The sequence below is a fragment of the Aptenodytes patagonicus genome, chromosome 1 (assembly GCF_965638725.1).
Source record: "Aptenodytes patagonicus chromosome 1, bAptPat1.pri.cur, whole genome shotgun sequence".
Lineage (NCBI taxonomy): Eukaryota > Metazoa > Chordata > Aves > Sphenisciformes > Spheniscidae > Aptenodytes > Aptenodytes patagonicus.
The window spans coordinates 78,640,000-78,660,174 of record NC_134949.1 but is presented as its reverse complement, the minus strand read 5'-3'; positions in this window follow the sequence as shown (position 1 = coordinate 78,660,174).

Here is a 20,175-nt window from a genome sequence, read left to right as displayed (position 1 = left end):
TATGTGGTCCAGCTCAAAGTCAAAATTAACATCTTTAGTTTAAAAATAAGGCCACTTTAAAGGCCTAATATCTGAGGAAACCTCAGATCTATTAAAAAGTAAAGTTAAATTGAATCACCACTTCAGAAAAAAAATGAAACAGCCAATTATATTCTAGCTCTGGCATCCTAAAAAATATTAGGCCTTAAAAATGTAATTCTAATTATATTAGGCCTTTCTAATCACTCTGCTATGAAACTTTTAGGATTTAGGATTTCCCAAGTCTAGAAAATTAAGGCTTTGTTCCTTACAAAAACACAAGGAGCACCAGCCCCCAGAAAAACATGCAGGATTAATCTCTAACTCCAGCAGCCCATGAGAAACCAGATGCTGAAGTCAGGTGGATGCAAGTATAAATAATGCAAAACAGTTTATATTCAAGAGACCCATATGAAAGCTTTCAGAAACAGTCAACATTTCTAATTCCTGGCCTTAGACCAGTGATCACTAAACAAAAGAACAAAAATCCTTCTGGTGGAGGCACTGGTGATAGGGGTATCGTTTTTCGGATGAGACAGAAAAATCAAGATCCTGTACTCTTGCGGTTGTTGAAGATGCCTTGGCAATCTTTCTAAAACAGGACCATCCAGCTTTCTGCTTTGCCTGTAATTTGACTAGCTCCTCCCTCTGCTGCCCATTGGGAATCACTTCATACAATTTCAGTTTTGAAAGTTACCTTTGCTTCCTGTCCTTATTTTTATGTAGCGTTGCAGCGAATCAGCATATATCACATCCGTTTGATGCAAGATATTCAAGTGCAATATATACAGGCTTTAGGATCTTCGGATCGTGTGGAAGAAACATACTGAAAAATGTCATTATATAAGCAAGTTAAACAGCAGATCCAGGCTCATTTCGGCAACAACAAAAAAGGATCCATTTGTTGCATTGCTTTGATATTGAAGAACACATTTTTCAAAGGGCATCTAAATTTATGCCTCCTAATTATAAGCACAATTATTTGGTACAAACAAGATATAGTTCAACAGCTAGCCAAATGGTCTGCACACAGAGTTGCTTATAGATGCAGAGTTCACGTAGGGAAAATGTATTCACAGTACTGATGCCTCTTTGAAAATGTCAAGGTGCTGCCCTAAAGCTCTAGGGACAAAGCCTCAGACAGTGTATAGTGTCAGCTCCAAAAATGAGGCTGTGAGGACTTTTTATTTTCACAACTTAGTATTCACATCAATCACTTCCAATTTAAAACCACAAGTTACAAAATAAAGACAAGGTTTTACAATGCAATGCTTTCAGTTCAAAACATCCTAATAATACATGGGTAAGGAGGTCCATCTTCCCAACCATGCCCTTTTTCTTAAAATTCAGTATAAAAACTTCAAAAGCTTGAAGAACTGTAGTATCCTTGCTCTGGTCTTACTCTATAGAGCGTAATTTTCCCTATTCTATTCTTCCTTCCTGAATTGTTAGGGATAGTTTCTTCTATCAGACTTGATAGTATTTCATTGTCTTCCCCACAGATCTGGCAACTTGTAACAGCCAAAAACTTAGCCATTCATAAAGGCAGAAATAGAAAAAGAATTACTGAAAATCCCTTTAAGTCCAAATCCTAGTGAATCATATTTGTATAACAAAATACTAGAAGAAGGTAATTCTCTTTCCGTGCCATCTCATAAATTTCCCTGTCATCCTGTAAAATAATTCTACAACAGAACTACTGTGGTGAGCAAGCCAACAGCTACAACGACGGAAATTAGATGGAATTCAGTCAACCACAAAACACTGATATTATTTAGACGTATGAAAATATGGCTTATCAGAACAGCATGGACAGAGGCTGCTACCCCAGCTTTCCCTAGAAGGAGCTTGATGCTACGAGGTGTTAAACATCTTGAGTGCCAGTAACAAGTCAGAAATCAAGAATGCTCTACACCTCCCTCATATGGCTAGGATCTATAATCTTAATTATTCACTAGTGAAAGTGGGACCAGTCAGCTGTACACACTCCAGCCTGCGCTGCAACATGGGCTGCCGTTGTAAGCTGCCTCCGGTGTCTAAGGCAGCTCCAGTTTTCTCACACGTGAGAATTGCCAGCAGTAATGTAGAAGGGTGTAGAGTAAGGGTTTAAGCATTTAAGTAAGCATGGGAGCTGTGAAGTGTTAGTTACACAAAACCAACATATCTAAAGATTTTATTTATTTCTAATAGCTGTGCAAAGGGAGTTTGCCAATTAAGAAGCATATCTGCTGAAATATTTACTGAAGGGAAATATCACTGTTAAGTGATTAGTAGGAGAAAAACTAATAAAATGGATGCTAGAAATGTAAACACTATTTAATTAAAACAAAGTTTGGAAAGAGTTCTGTGCACCATTTAGAACTAGCTGTACAGGTTCCTTCAGATCAAATATCTACCTTAACAGTCGTGAGCTTGTGTACATATTCAGTCTCTGAAGAACAATTTCATACAATTTTATAACAGAAGCCTTTTTCAATTTCTTTCTTTTTGAAGAATAAGCCAGATAATAAGCATATTGAAAACCATTTCAAAGTTGAACAACATGAAACTCTAAGTGCCCCCGCTTATGATCCGCTACCCCTCCATGAGAAGCATCATTGCTCAGCGATCTTGCGCTGATCCACATTTCAGATGCTGCTGTCTGTCCCAAGCTCACTAAAAGGTCATTCTTGGACTCCAAGGATGCAGTTTAAACTTAACTGAGTTCTGAAAAATAACCTATCGTCTTTAACGATGTGTTATAATCTCCCTGCAAAATACTAATAATTTGTAAGCCTTGTTGAGGAAGTGCTGGATTTTAGATATTGGTGACCAAGTCCCTATGCAAGCACATTCATTTTCACTTAACTTATCGATTTTTTTCTCTCCACACATCTTCCCTTGTTATTTACAGCTAAGAAAAGAAGGAAAATAAAAGCAACTTTTGCCAACCTTCCTCCCTCTTCTAGCCTTATTTCTCTCTTTCTTCTTTCAGAAAAGGTCTCTTGTGAAGGATCACGTCAACTCAGTGTGGCAGAAAACAGCAGCTGCAGGAAAATTCAAACAGCAGAAAGACTAAGATAATGTCAATGCATTAAAAGGGTCATATCGTTACTGGGAATTTGCTGCACGTATTACATATATCCTTGCATACTGACAATTAAGACACTCAGGATACCCAGTTGCCATGAAAATGGATGTAACTCCTGGCCGCTATGATGGTGGTCAGCACCTCAGAAGAAACTAAATGCAACAGAGCTATGAGAAAAGGGGCTGGGTCCCAGACAGCTGTTGTGAGACAGAGTAAACTTGCACCCTCACGTAGCTCGTTCAGTAATATGATGCCTTTTCTAAATGCCATCTCTTAGACTTGCATTATTTCAAGGGAATCTTGACATTCACTTGAAAAAAAATAAGCATCTAATATTTCCCCAAAAGAAAAATTAGGATAATGCAAATGCTCAAAAGCTCAGAGGAAGAATCAAGAGTCCTTAATATTTATTTTTAATCTCCCAATTTTTAAACATCCAGCATTTTCTAGGTGCTCAAGGTTGCAAGTTGCATTTATTTTGCCCTTTTCTGCTTCACATTCAGATAAGCTGCAGTTATCTTGAAACACGCTGAACAGACCAGTTGTTCTTTCTTTTTTTTTTTTTTTTTATGTAAAGCAATAGATTACAGAAGGTTACACAGAGCATGGAAACGGTGTATCGGGGTCATATCATCAGGAACCAAAATAACATGGCACGTACAAGTGGAAATGAGTTACAGGGACTTCTGCTACTATTTCTACAGTGTTGTGCCATCATAGATGAGATTAAAAAACGTGGTGATGGTGGGAATGGGGAGGGGAAATAGTTTCGAGGTAATCTCTCCTGTAAAATAACATCCAGGTTAAAAAAGGAATTAAAGAATGTCCTTTTTCATTTCCAGGGAGATAAAGGCAGCCAGAGGACTCCCACGCTGGGGGTAAGGAGGCAAGGTGGGATTCTTGTCTAGCATTAACATCTGTACCTACACTCTTTTGACAGTTAATGCAGAGAAATCAGTGGTTGCAGGCTGGGGTGTACCAGTGCATTTACTGCAGAAGCCTCCTTTCTATCCTTGGCTGTAATGGGAAGCTGAGTAGTTCATGGGTATAAAATACTGGGGGTATCTAACCTAGCTGAGATCCCACCTGTGGAGGCTGCCAGGGTCTGGACACTAGTTGACCAGCACCTGGAAGATATTTCCACAAACTGTGTGTTTTCAGGAAAGAGAAGCCAAATCTATTTGAAATACTAGAATCCCCAATACATGGGCTATTCCATCACAACATCATCCCCTTCACAGAAAATAAAGAGTATGTAACCCAAATTGTTTCTGATGTTTTCCTCCAAGCATCCCAGAAGAGTTATTGATATACAGAGGGATCACTAATCACCATCAGGATTTTCTTTGTCCACAATTTTTTTTATTTTTATTTTTTTTTAACAAGCTTTGGTAAGCTGCACTGGAAAAAGATGTCCAGGTCTTTAGATCTCGGGGACATGATTACCAACTCTGACCTTAATTGACAGAGATCAGTTCACTTCTGGCAAGGATATGACCACTCCACATCTTCAAGCACATTTGCTCTTTAAATAAGGTCTGCAAAATTTCTCTGAAATTTTCTAACAGGATATATCAATTCAGGACTGGGGATTAAAAAAACCCAAACCAATACTCAACTGCAGCTCAAAATAAGGCAGATGTTCCTTGCAGGATTTCCCACCTCTCTTTCTTAAGTTACTACATAAAATCTAATCACACTGTGTAGTTGCTGCAATATGCACAACATTCATCACTGAAGTTTTCATTACTTAAAATTCATTCTCATCAGTAAAAACACAGATGGCTCCTAAAAGCTGCTTCTTCTATGCCAAACTGTCCTATCCATCTTCATCACATGCTTTGCAGGCGCTTAACAGAATCTGGGCTCCTTTGTGGTGCAATGCTGAACATTTAAAAGTATATGCTGTCATTTGATCAACTGCAGGACTCCAGCGAGTTCGATTTAAGGGGTGGTGTCAATGGGTTTTTTTGAGGTCTTTGACATCAGAGCAGCATATCTAAAAGCTATTAGTAATCCCTGTAAATCAATTCACCGACAACATTTACTCCTTCTGTCAGTGGATAACAAAGAGTCATTTGCTCATTTAGGCTTCCAAATAGGAAATATTATCACATTTCATGAAATGCCTTTAAAAATTGTGGTTATGGTGCACTGAGTTTGTCACCTTGTAAAAATCTGCACACCACTACCGCTGCTTTCTCTGCAAGCTAGGTTTGAGAAGATACTGGTGGGGGTTTTCCCTACCTGCCTGGATGGACGGGCTGCTCCATGGAGCTGGTGCAGAAGGTGCCGAGCGAGGCACAAACACATGAGCTCCATGATTTCCCTTTTCATGGGCTCCACTGCACATGTACACTCTGCTTTTCTGCAGATGTCTAGTAATGAGATAGGCGCTCACAATACCAGCAGCTGGGTGGCTGGTAGCGGAGTGACACAGCTACTAATGAAACACTTGAAACGACCATCATTCTTACAAAACTAATGAGAATTAGAGTGGAAAACTGAGACTGAGTCATTCACACAGAGAAATATTTGTACAAATAAGATCTACCTATCCAGTCTGCTTCTACCAGCTGCTTTTGTTAAAGGTGGCTTGGGAACCAGACTGAAAAAAAGATTGTCTTAGAGTGAGAAATGATGTGCAGAATAATTAATCCTTTTTTCTTTACTTGCTTATAAAACACGTTCACATAAACAAGCACTCTCTCCCTTTTTCTTATGTGCGTACACACTCTTGTTCTTCTTTCCTGTCTAAAATATTACTTTCCTCAAGAACTTGTTACTATAAAACATTAGACTAACATCCATCAAAAGTTATCAAAAGAACTACTAATCAGCCAAAATTATCCCTGCCGACATCCAAATTGGCATCAGACTGATAAATACGAGTTAGTCTGAAACTGCTGGCCCTGCAAAGCATGAATGGCTAAAAGGTTTTAATTTGACATCACGCAGATTGCCACTGCACCTTGTGGCACATCAGCAACAGTCAGGATGCCATCCATGCCCTAGGAGTCAAAGTTTAATAGAATTAAAAGAGCAAAGGACTGGACTTCAGAAGTGGTTTCCTTTTCCATCAAAAAAACACATATTCTTCATCTTTATAAGAAAGAAAGTTATAATGAAAAAAATAGTGCACATTCTAATATTTAATTGGGGGCAAAAGTATTTTAGCAAAATTTCCTCATCACAAAGACAGGGATAGAGGACAATTTAATTACAAAACTTACTGAAAACATGTTAGTTTTACTATTCTCCCTCCTTCCATCATATTTTTCCATTAAGCGTAATGAAAAACATGTTGCAGACCAGGTACTCTAATGAAAGTGGCATCTTATGAATATAATATAAGCTCCTGAACATACTGCAAGCAGAAAACCTTTTTAAAAAATCTTCTTTTGTCTCTATGACAAATTATTTCTACCCACAATTGCACTGACACGCTAAGTACTAGGCTGCTAAGCATAATACGTAGCGCATAGAGCATTGCGACTTATCTTTGAGTCTGGTTTAAAAGGATGTAACGTTGATTTCAAATGAATTTTTTCAAGGTTGCCTTTCATCTCATATCCTTGCATCAAAATTAAATAGTAAACTGGTCCTAAAAAATAAGCGCCTTCAAAACTGAATCTCTGCTCTGTGAGCCAAAGTTATCAACCTACTGAGATTATCAGAAGCAATACGAAATCCCACAGAGGCACCCCAACCTTTCAAAGTTTGATCAAAATGCCACTGGGGCATCTGAACAGGAATGACACTGGCAGCTCCCAAATCCTCAGTCTCATGAAGATGCCCATGAACATGTCCCATTCATTTCTGTAAAACTACAGGTGCGCTGCCAGTTAAGCGCGTGCAGGGCCACAACAGCATGTTGTCCAGCTATCACTTGGGAATGCCAGCACATGAGTGAAATACTCAATTAAATAATTAATTATCAGGTTTAGTCCTTCCTCCAGTCCATGTGCTATCCCAGAAATGGACGTCAAACCTTCGGGAATATCTTTGTTATTCAAAGGAGCCTGAGGTCAGATATTTCCACACACAGACCACTCACTGAGTGTTACCAACCACTACGATGGTGTAGCACGTTCTCCGTCAGCTATTCACAATTCATGCTGTATGACTGATTACTTAAGTCACTGGGTATTACTTCTCACAGAGAGCTTTCAAAATGGCTGATTAGCATTTATAGAAGTAATATTTTGGGAACCACTCTGTTGCCTGGATATTTGCTGGTAAACTTTTTTTTTGCACAAACACAAGTCCTTTCTACAAACTCTAGAAATTAAAAGAATGAAAAAGATAAAAAAATAGTTTCAAATCTAGCAGGTCAGTATGTCATCTTCATTTGACTTCAAGTAATAATGATAATCTATCAATAACAACAGCATGAACAGAAAATGTAAGAATCATTAAAAAAAATGTGGTAGTTGTGGGACGATGTGAACCATCGTGAAGGAGAGAGAGGGTGCACTGCAAAAAATTATTGTTCTAAGAAGAATTTGTTTAATATATTATTTTACACTTATAATGCAAAAAAAAAAAAATCTCCATTCTTCTTTGCTTTTCTTTTCCCCTGAGAGTCCAAAAATGATCTCCTTAGTCTGAACATTAATTTCATCCAAAGGGATGCTGTGTTTTAACCAAAGATGCTGATAAGTATTAAGCCACATTGGGCTTTATGAAGTCAGAGAAGGAACTCATTAAAGATTAAATTCTGCTAGCAATTCATCATGCTGCCTTCAAGGTAATTTTGAATTGAAGTATTAGACTTTGGGAATACGTCTTTCTATACAATTCACACAGTGTCATTTTTCAGCTCCCATTTAGAAGAAGCTACCCAACACCTATTCTGCTTCTGGTGGGAGGGAGCCCACCATCTCAGGTACCAGGGAACAGCTATTGAGAGCCATCATCTTCCTTGCTTAGGCACAGACCAGTGCGTGTGACCTTCAACACATTCCCCTGGTTACAAGAGGTACCGGGTGCCTTGACACTTTATGAAACACCTCTCAGTCGTATTGGGAATGAAATCGCTTTAAAAGCCATGAGTTCGGGGGTATCAGTGCTTCAGCTCTTTCGCTGCAAAATGGGACCGACTGCACACTGTTCAAGACAGCATCTAAATAGATAAAAAAGAGAGCAGAAGAAAGATAATATCAGAAACCCAACTGAAAATGTTGAAAAAAAAGCAGAATGTGTAATTTGCCTCAGTTCAGGATGAATGAATAGCAGAGCTGGGAATTGAAAGCAGAAAGCAGATCTTCTGGCCTTAATTTTGAAAATATCTGTATCCAGCACTACCTTTCCCAAATGAGAATTGATAGAAAAGCAGCTGTTTGATTTCTTCTTCCTCCTAAGGAAAATCTCACTATAAACAAGATGATAAAGCGAGGCAGGATCTAATCAGGACCGAGACAACGTCTGGCAGGGCTATCAGTCTTGATGCTCCAAGAGCTCTTCAAGGACTCAAGGGAAGGCATTCACTCCCCAGTCCGTGAGTCTGTCTCAAAGGCTAGCTTTGCCCAGCAGTTGTGGTAATTGGATGAAATAAATCCCTAAGGGATCTGGGAAGGGGTGTTTGAGCGTGGGTGGCAGGGAACGATTTAGCTTCAGTAATAACTGATGTAGCTGGGCTTCAAAAACCATGCTAATCGTCACAGAAAAGATAAAAAAAAGCTTTGATGAAAAAACAAGTTTACATTAAAAAAAAAAAAAGTGGAATGGATGTCCACAATCAGTTTAAGGCAATCGGATTTTTTAATGAGATTAGAGCCATCCTACATCTGAGAACAGCAAGGAGCCTAGCTTCATGACAACAAAAGCCCTTAACTCCTGTTACATTCCAGCAGAATTGCAAAATCAGTAATGTTATGATCTCACTATAACAAAACTACATCTGCCAATTTTTACACAACTAATCAAGAGTCTGGAATAAACCAAGGTTCAGTCTGACTCCATTTGCATTGAAACCGCTGTATAACACAGAGACCACCTACTATATATATAGCTCCTGCAAACTGCCTGTACAGCCACACTGCTTCAGTGTCCAGACAAGTTTTCAAACGCTTCTGGTCCTTCCGCCGCAGCCTGTTTTTCCCTTCCCCAGAAGGACCTGACAGTCAGAACCTATTTTCATGACATCCTGTTCTTTTTTATTTTAATTACTTGGGTCCCCCCCCCCCATATTTAGAATCATTTGCAAATGTGACTATAGATATTTTTCTTTAACACATCACTATCTTTTGTGATATTTGCCAGACTTACGCACCTCCTTTTCAGCAAGCTAAGGAGCTTTACAGGCTACTGGTCATCTGCGGATTTAGATTCAAAAGATCTGAATTCTCTTACTGTGCTGCAAATTAACCACAGTAGGACAGAAACGCTTCACTATGGAGAGACGAACAACAAAGAGTGCAGAGATTTCACTGGCAACCAGATATTATGATATATTAGATAAATAGACTCAGGTATTTAGAGAGGATAGATAGGGTGCCCAGCTTTAAGAAACAGGCAGTTTCTTCTTCTTTAAAATTTTCAGACCTACTACAAAATACAACCAGCTGACAACGGCACTAAACTTCTTCCCTGGGTAAAGGTGTTATTGCAAATAAGAAAAAGAGAAGACATGTAAATAGTGCTAGATGTCCAGTGAGAAAACCTTCTCTAGATACTGCCTGAGAAGGGGGCAGAGCAAACCATCACAGGAGAGGAGCGTGGCTCTTTCCAGAAGCACAGCTGGCACCGTTAGATATGAAAGTGAGGACAGTCCAAGATGCAGTCCAATTAGATTCATAATGAGCAGCTCTTCAATACCAACAGAGGCCTTTGTTCAGGAAGGATGGGGAATCTGGGCAAGGCACATTTTCAAGAATAAGGCAAGTTCTGGAAAATATCTGATAACACGATACCCCAAAAAAAAGCAAAAGCATTCAAAGAGATACAGTACTGTGTTTGCCATTTATTTTTCCACTGCTAAATGGTGATGAATGGGGGTAGTCCAGTGGTGGTGGATGGGAGCAGACCATGGCCAACTTGGAGGAACAAGGAAATGCAAAGAGTAATCAACAGCAAAGGGGAAAAAGAAAAAAAAAGAAAAAAAAATGTGCCTTTGAGATGAATAACATACCAGATCCCACAGAGGAGGCAGATGGAAGCATTCCCAGAAAAGCAGAGAGGAAAGCGTTACATTTAAAACTGAAGCAAAGAACAGAATGAAGCTTGCATTGCAACCGTTGAGAAGTAGTAAGATGGCATTTCCAGTGCGTAAGATAAAAAAGTTCAACTGAAAAGAGTCAGTAGAAACTCAGAGAAAGTAGAAGCAAGTTGGCGATAGCAGGGGCAGCGATAACAGAATATGTAAATTAATTTTTTATTTTCCTGATCACATGGGGAGACGAGGAACTGATGTCAAGGAAACTGAATTTTATTTTTTAGGAAGAGATAGTAGGAACTAGGACAAACCAGGCCAGTAACAAAAAATTAAGAAAAACATTGGGTCCCTACAAATTTCACCAGAGATTCTGGCAGAGGCCCAAGTGGAAATGCTTTTACAGCCAGGGAATAATCTGACTGTGTGACAAAAATTCCTACTACATGACGTTGAGTGAGGACCTAGAGACTGTTAAAAAGGTAAAATCTGATCTCTAGCTGTGGAGAGAACATCAATTAGAGCAACAAGATGGACTCTAATACACAACTTAGTCTGGAAAAAAATACATATTCTAAATGGATTTATGAAAGAAGACATGTCAAAACTAAATCTGGTAATGCTTAAGAGGCAAACGTTAATTTGGACACAGCAGAGCCTGTGTGGGACTTGACTTGGTACCCTGGGCTAGAGGTCAGAAAACACGTTCTGATCCCAGCTTGATCTCTGACCCTTGAGGGATCACACATGTCAAACCTCTGCTCTTTGTCTTGTTTCATTTATTCCCCAGCAAACTCTTTGGGATCAGTGCTGTTCCTCACACACCACAGACAGCACACCGCCATTATGGATCCAGAACAGAACTCACTCAGTTGTGTCACATAAAAGCAATGAAATCCAAAGACAATAAGGCATAAAATAAAGCAGTAGATGACTTAGTGACTAGAGGAAAATCCTAGAAACACTTTTTATTGAAGAGCAAGAACAGGAATAAGCGCTGCAGAAGGAGAACCATGGGAGAAAGTAACAAAGGCTGTAGATGTTATCACAGCACATACTGTCTTGACAGTGAGCTGTAGTAAATGACTGGGACAGTGTAGAAGACAGAAGAGAGAAATCAAATGCAGAAGAGCATAGGAAGACTAGCAACACCGGCAGATACAGGCTGTGTAATGTGCAGCTTGATGCACATGAATATTCACAGGTCCCTGTTGGGGGAAATGCCAGACATGTTTTAGGCTATCTATTTGCTTTCAGAAGAAATTCTCTGAATCTTTCTTGATCTGGGTAAGCATTTCATGCAAACTTTCCACACTGTTGTACCAGTGGGTGCAAAGTTCTTATACAGTGTGTTTTCTTTTCTGGCCAGATAAACATAGCCCTTAACCAGGTTTCCTCTGTCGACAGGTATTCCCCAATCTTTTCTTTTAATTATGCACTTTCAATTATTTTCCTTCTAGTAATCTTCTTAGAAAAGAACATGAATATAGCTTAGGCAAACAAAGCAGAACAAATGCACTTTAAAACACGTGAGTATTAGCAAACTAATTTTCAATTAGGTAGGGGGAAAAAAGACAGGTAGATGACATATTTTATGTATTTATGCTGTAAGCTGCAGCACTGTGTAGAGTGACGCAAGCTCACTTTAAAGGAGCTACCTTGGGTCTTGCAAGCTCTCCGCAAGCCTAGTGTGCAGCGTGGAGTAATTCCCCTGCCGGCAGCAGAAGTGGAACCAGTCTGCTTTGAGATTCCCGTTACTTCAGTCAGGTTGTGAGCCTATAAACTGTTTTAGCTGCCAGTGGTCTCAGTTGACACCGGGTTAAACTCAGTGGTCACAGGATTTTTTTTTTTCTTTTTGTGTGAACAATGATAGGTGAGCAGTTGAGCGAGTGATGAGATAATCCACTGAGTCGGTGGAAGCAAGAGGTTGGTAATCCCCACTGGTGTTGAGGAGGAGTTTCCTTGCTGCTTACAAGCAGTGGGAAAAGTTTTCTCCCAGCCCAGCATCAGCTGGAGCCCTCCTGACCCTGCTCTCAATGAAAGCTTGTCATCTCTGGGTTACATCGCACAGGACACGACAGACATGCCCCAACTCTCCATTGTGCAAAACCTTATGTACTTCCAAAAGCAAGAGGTAGCTTGCAATATTTCTTGAGCATTAATGTTAGTTAAAATAGAGCCTTTAACCTAAACCTGTGTTTTTCCTTTCAGGTCAGTGCTAAGGCCTCATGGGAGTGGCGATCTCGTGCTCCCTTTCGTCTCCGGTGGGCTGGGTGCTCACCAGGGTTCACCCTTTCATGGCCCCGGTGACACAGACCGAAGCAGGCACTCAGCCCACGCAGGAGGGAGAGTTCACACATCAGACCGCGCTTCCTCTATCAAACCCGCACAAAATCTCTGTTTCGGGCTGAACTACTGAAGTGTTCTTGTTTCTTACAGAAAATTTGTGAAATTGTTTTCCCAGTAGCTTTAAAAGCTCTGTGTTCCTTAGGAGGGCTCAAAGCATATTCAGACATCCCTGGCATACTTTAACCAGTATATCCACATTAGAATAGCATCCTATTTAAAATAAAAAATGTCCATAACCTGCAGATACAGCTCAGAAAAAATAAGAATAGTGCTGAAACCATCGTTACAGGATAGCATGTTGGCTAATGTTATAAAATGGTGTTGTGACTTTTGAAGTGTTTGATCATCCCTGGCTGTCCTGTTAAGGATGAGAAATTAAGAAGTTGGAGAAAAATCTAGTGAAAGCTGCTGATTTAGAAAGCTTAGCTGTACAGAAAGTCCTAACAGCTCTAGCCCCCATATCATCTCCTCATGAGGGAGCAAAAAGTTGACCTTGTAGTGACATGCAGTGTTCTGAAAAGAGTAAAAAAGGTCCTTACAGACAAGAATTTATGTCACGGACCAGAGACAAAATACGGAAAGGGTCAGGTTGTCAAGGAAGTTCAGTAAAATATCCTTTTGCGGAGACCAGCTAATCTCCTGTGCTAGTAAATTTGGAAGGGCTGATAGATAATTTTGGTAAGCAAGGATGAAGTGGGTACACTATTGCCAAGCTGAAGACCAGAGGCCTTACCTAGTGTTCAGAAGTTTTCTACCTTTTCTAGTTATTATGATTTTAGATCTCATGTCTCTAGCTCACAGAAGCCAAGGGATGTCTCTCTTCTTTTTTTTTTTTCTTCCTTTTAAAAAAAATGTATTTCTACCTAGCTGCAACCAGTTTTAATACCATGATCAGATGTTAAGTCCTTCAGGGGGAGGTTTCTATATTAAACAAGCTAGTCTAATGCTCAAATGAATGAGCACAGAGAATCAATCTGAGGAGTCAATATTTAAGAGGCTTGATGGACTGCACTTTTGGTTATTAACTCTGCCTGACTGTGGAACAAGATGTTTTTGTTTAAGAAATTAACACACAGCCTTCAGCATCTCACACATTTCAGTACCTTTTCTTTTTTCCCAAAAAGGTTTCCTTTCTATACTGACCATGTGGAAATTCCCCCTCATACCTCCCATACATCTCTGCAATTATGACAATATTGTAGTACAATGGCATGTAGAAATCACAGCTTCAGCCAGGGCCTCATTGTAACAATGCCAGCGTATTCACAAAGTAAAAAATATTCCCTGTTATAGTGTAAGTATCGGAAAGAAGGAAAAAGGAGAAATAAATCATCTAATTTTGTAGCCAAGGAACCAAAGCTCCAGGACATTCAGAAACAGCCTCCTGGAGCTGGTTAACAGTTTTAACAGTCTTCAAACAAGACTCAGTCTTATGTGACAGAATATCCAAAAACTGCAGTTTAATTTTTACACATTTCTGCCCCACCTAAACCAAAACCACTCACAGAGTCCCTGAGCTGAGCACCACATTATACACCTTTTCCCTCCCTCAACCCTATCTAGTATATTAACTTCAAAGTGTTTTCCCCAATATTTGGCATAGCTGATATCATTGGGATCATGCAAAGAAGAATAGATCTCATGTCCTACAATGGCCTCCAGTGTGCCATGAGAAACTAGTAGAAGACATAATAAAATTTAAAAAAAAAATCTCTACCTTAAAAATTTTTCCCTTCTGGTTTTCCCTTCTCATTTTCAACAGGTCTGTTAACATGCCCAGGTCCATCTATCAGTCCTTCAATCTTCAAATCAGCAAAAAGTCCAAGTTTGTATCTATCCCTATTCAACCAGGCAGAGAGGTATACATTTCACATTAATGTTTTGCTTGAATCCTGTAGGTCTCAATATCTTCAGAATGTGTTAGACAAGCAATAGGAGCTTAACTTTTTTCCTTATTAATGACAGATAGTTCATAAAAGATGGTGACTAGTAAATAAATACATGACAAAAATTCCTCCTCTTTTTATCAATAGTAGAGGCGATGATGCCTGACTCTCCTTATTAAAACGCTTTCCCTGACACACAAATTCATTGAATGTAAGGCACTGGAGAGTAAGCTTCTGGACTGCTTTTTGAATGCAACGAGAATAATGATGTTCTTTAGCATAAGTCTGGGGTGGGGGGGAAACATTGCTTTGCCATTTAAAGTTTTGAAAAACTGTTTTACTGAGAAATCACTGAGATTCCATGACATCACGCATAGTTTGAAGGGTGATATTATGAATTTTCAGAGGTTATTCCAGTATTTGGCCACACCTTTGCCACTCTGGCAAAACATTATATTAACTTGGCTAATAACACATCTCTGAATACAATAACTTAGACATGTTGTATAGAGAGAGTTTGGCAGTTACATTCCCTAAGTATATTCTTTACTCTTGGCTTACTCTGTTATAGACTTGCAAAGGAAAATCCAGCTTTCCTACCTGCATTTCTTCTCCAAAGCTCAAAGTGTTGCACAGGGAGCTGAGACGGGGTGACTAGGAACGCAGGCATGTAAGGATGCTGGAGGGGTCTCCAGCATCATCAAGGCTGTTGCTGCCAGGCAACGGTATAAATAATTTTGTAGCTGACCAACCTCTATCTCAAGAATAGTTTTTCCTCCACTACCCTTCCAGGAAGGTTACTTCAAAATCTTATTTTTCTGGTAGCTAGATAGCTTCTAATTTTCAGCCTAAGTACATGTATAGCTAACAAACACCTATTACTTTTTGCATTACTCCTCTATTAGCGCAAACAGCTCTTTTCCATCCTGCTGCCTGCTACTCCTCCATCCCCAGACAGATAAATGCTCCCAACTTTGTGCCAGCAGCAAATTCCATTAATGCATTCTTACTTTTTCTGCCTATATCACTAAATAAAATGTTAAATAAAAAATATTACACAAGCAACAAATGAAGTCCAACTAGCACATTTTCTTCCAAAACACCGTTACCTCCCCACTCCTGTTCTCTCCAGGACAACACAAGAACATACCCAGATTGCCTTCCCCCTTGTGCACCAATCTTTAAGGCCCATTTGCATCCTGGGGCTTCCTCCCCAAGAGTGAAATTACACAACATTGCTCAGTGTTATACAAGTATTTTGAGCAACCGCTGACTCCATTGCACAATTTTGCTGATAAACTGTAATGGCTTTGGAAAGGAATGTACCTTTGGGATCACAAGACATCTTTTCTCAAGTCCAAACCATTCCTTAGAGATAAACAGTTGTGTGTGCCTGCATACATTCCTTCCACAGGCCAGGAAATCAGAGTCTTTTCCAAGTGTCACTGATTACGTACACATCCATCAGTCAGAGATTTATTCATCATATTATACCTATAGTTTCAGGAATGTCATCAACTAGCTACCCAGCAACCATGAAAATCACAGGGTCAGATAATTTGTGCTGATCAGACACCCAATCAGTTGATTAGCTCCAATTAATTTGGAGTTTGATTTCTTAATTTTTTAGCCACCTGTTCTCAAGGCGATTTCAACACTGCTCATGTTCCTCAACAAGAAATAGCTCAGCTAATACCACTGAATTTTGCATAAATCTCTTCCTTTCAGGAATTAAGATCTGTACTGCTTGTTACATATACAGGAGGAAGAAAAAATAAGAAAATCCATGTGCAAGAGTCCCTGGACACAGGAAACCCTCTTGGAGAAACTGCAATATAGTGAATGCTGCAGCAGCACATGAAGTTCCTGTGCACGCTGAGTAGAAAATATTCAACGGTATATTTTTTTAATCAGTGATTTTTCATCCTCTGCACTTGACCAGCTAGAAAAAACAAAGCACTGTATTTATGAATTTGCCCAAATGCTGTTTTGCCATGCTTTGCATTCAGAAACAAACTCTGTTTTAGTTTTGTTGGAACTTTCCTTATCCTCGCCAGTCTTTCTAGTGGAAACAATACATGATTTCTGCAGGCAAAGTTTCAAAGCTACAGCAGAGAAGTAAAAATGTGCAAAGAAGCCAGAGAAGCATTAGAAGGTTGACATTCTTTGTCCTCTTCTTCAAACACTTCAAAATAAGCGTGATCAATTCGAACTCTGCATGGTTAATGCGACCAGCTTGCTGTCTTTGTAACAGCAACCCTCTGCTAACACCTAAGCTTTCCACATCACACCATCCACTGCCTTCCAGTTTGTCACCCCGCATGGAAGCACTGAGACCCTTCAACTTTCCACTTGCTGTCAGAGAAGTCAAAAGGTGGCTGCAGATCCCACAAGAAGAAAAACAAAAAGAGGAATAGGAAAAATTAGACATATTACTGTCAACATTGCCCCTGCCTTGTGAGGAGACAGCACGCAAAATGCCTGCTACTTGCAATCAACAAAAGTTGTTTTTAAAAGTTATATGGGAAAATGGACGGACATTTATTTCATTCTCAGAGTGGCAGAAGAGATACATGATGCCCTGTAAAAGGTATGGGTATTAAGGGAATCTAAAGGTATGAAGACCATACTCACATAGAAGATAAATGTTTAGGTACCTATATAAAAATCATTCATTTATATGATTTTGCTTCAGGTCATGGTAAATTCAGAGTTTGGCAGAGGCTGGGGTCTGGCAGCTACCATCTCTCACAGCTGTGAGATGCCACCAGTTTCCTTCCTGGCTGCATCTTGCTTCATGTCTCTTGCTACGTTCCCAAAAAACAGCCCTCAATCTTTTTCTTTTTTACCTGAAACAATTAGGAGTATTCCGATGTTCACAGCATACCTCCATGGAGCATCCTGTTTTCAGCTGCGCATACATACAGATGCAGATAAAAATAATTCAGGAGGCAGAGTAAGGAATTGTTTCCTTAAAGAGATTCCACTAGAACTTTGTTTTTGTTAAAATGACTCAGCATACAAGTTTACCACACAATGTAGGCGCCTTAGTCATAAATACATGCATACGCCAAAACACTACCTACACATGAAGACCACCAGCTGCATGCTGTTAACAGACCCTTGACAATATATACATCTGAAAACAGAGGACTTGTTCCTGCTAGCTCAGGGACAAAAAAAGGCTTTCATCATCAGTGAGAGCCCTGGCTGTGCCTACTGCTCAGGCAAGTGCATGCCAGAGCACCTTTGTGGAGCTGACCCCCTGTTATTCCCATCATATTGACTCTTCCCCGCCTGTTCCTGATCAGAGATGTGATGATGTCCCTACCATATAACGTGTTCAGTTATGCCATGTGTAATAAGGGTTATGCACTAACTGTCCTCTGCAATAAATACTGTCCTAATTAATGTGTAAACCCTATAATAATTTTAAATAATGTTCTTGATTTTTAAAATTCATGAATGCATTATGCAAAATACATTATCTCTAAGCACTGACTTCTCCCAATAAATAATGAGCACACATGAAAAAAGTCCATATTTATGACACCTTTAGGACCAAAGTACCCTGGACCTTGAAATAGCTGTGATATTTGCATGGAAAAGAAAAAAAAAAGCATATACAGTTTTAAAAGGGTCTGTCATTTGACCCAGAAAGAAATTATGCACTCTGAGAAAAACACACGATAAGAGCTCCCAACTCTAAGGGCTTCTGTATGAAAAAATAATGAGACCCCAATTCTTTCTTCAAATACCCCATCAAGCTGTACAGCCGCACAGTGACAGGAGCTGCTTTCGTGCCATAGTCACGGGCAGTGTGTGTGCAGTGGCTTGTGCAAACAGAAGGCCGAGTCGGGACTTTAGAGAAACCACTCACACTTAAAACCCCCATTCACGGTGCTAGCTGGAAGGAAGAAGCATCCCTCTCCCCTCTAACACCACATATACCCTCCAGACACAAACCAAAGCTCGTGGGCAGAGTCCCTCTTGGGAGTCCCCTCACCTTCAGCCCTCCAAAGTCCCGGAGCAATGCCGTGAAAGAAGCAGACAGTTCCCAAGGTTACGACAGCATAAAATTGAACATAACCGTTCGTGAAGTGCTTTTAGGTGTCTGAGGGCATCATCCCCCCGATGTTGCATTATCTCTAAGATGGAGGTACCACCACTACCCCAGGCAACCTCCTGCCTATTTGCACTTCCATTAGAAAGGAATTTAGGAAAGGGATATAGAAATAGAAATATTTTCGGACTTGCTGCCGGTTAAACGCATGAGGATGTTTCAAATAAATTTTTGGAAAAGAATTCCTGCAATATTGTGGGAGTACTTGAAGGAAGATGACTGCTAGCCTTTATTTCGTTTCAGGAAAAACATATGCTAAATTGGTGGAATTAATTTTCCCAGCTAATATTTTGACATTTCTACAATATGGTCAAATGAAAATGATAATAACTGTGTTTGGCTTGTTTATCCTGCATGATGTCTGAATGTATACTGGCGGAGGGAGTGTGTGTATGTTAATTAGTGCTAATTTGCATGAGATGAAAGCATCGGTTGTGTAGAAGCCATGAGATGATACAATTTAGAATCTTCTTACCAGCCTGATTTTTAATTCATCCAGATTATCTAATAGTTGTGTGTGTCACTAAGACACTGACTGAAAGTATAATAACTCCATCCGCGTCCAGAGTTACATGAACTCCCTTTGGTGTTGATGCATACAAACACGCATCTGATGCGGAAACACGGACCCCCACCCTGACAGCATCTAGAGCTCAATAAAGGGAGCTAACCCTTAAAGGGAGGCTCTGCTCCGAAGACGTGGCCATTTCACCCCCTTGTGCAGCAAGATCCACATCACTTCACCAAAGGAAGCGTATTTTCTTCTAATTACCAGCCCTGCGCATGCAGACGTGGGTATGAAAATCAAACAGATTTAGAGGCTATTTTATGCCTGTGCACAACCACCAGTCTAAATCTCCAGCTTTGACCCAAGTGGAACTGTGCAACGGCTCCAGGCCCGGGTTCAGGCTGGTGCTAACGCTGGTCTTCCTACAGGATTGTTTCAAATTATTGCTCCTGCTGTTTTCCCCTCCTTGATTTATTGATTTAGCAGGTGTTGTCTCTGCTAAGATTATACTCTGTCATCTCTACTCAGGCAAATAACATGTGATTCCAGTGGTTTAATTAAAAATAAGATCACAGATTAGAAAAGAAAAATCCTAACAGGACAAAACAACTGCCAAAAATACTGTCATAAGCACTGATCCTGTTGCTTCTGAAGCCTACAGAAATGCTGACACGTATACTCACAGCTAATTCAGACGTTCCAGAACAACAGTATTTCAGTCATGTACCCTAATTTGAGAGAAGCTGCTCGGCTTCTCTAGAGGACTGCTGAAGTGGCATGACTGAAGTGGCATGCTTTTGACTTTACATTCTACAAATCTGACTGGCATGTTGTCTCCCACACAGAAATCTGTACAATGTCTTGAAGTGATTATCACCCTTTCTTAGGAAACTTTCAGGCCTGGCTGCCCAGGTTCACTTTGGATTTTTCTTTATTGGACACATTTATAAAGTTATTTTAAAAAAGCCCATACATAACTGAGGCCCATCCCAACATTTTCCAAAATAGCAACCCTACCCCTGACCATGACAGTCTATTTTCTATCTAGTCTTACCCGATAGCCAAAAT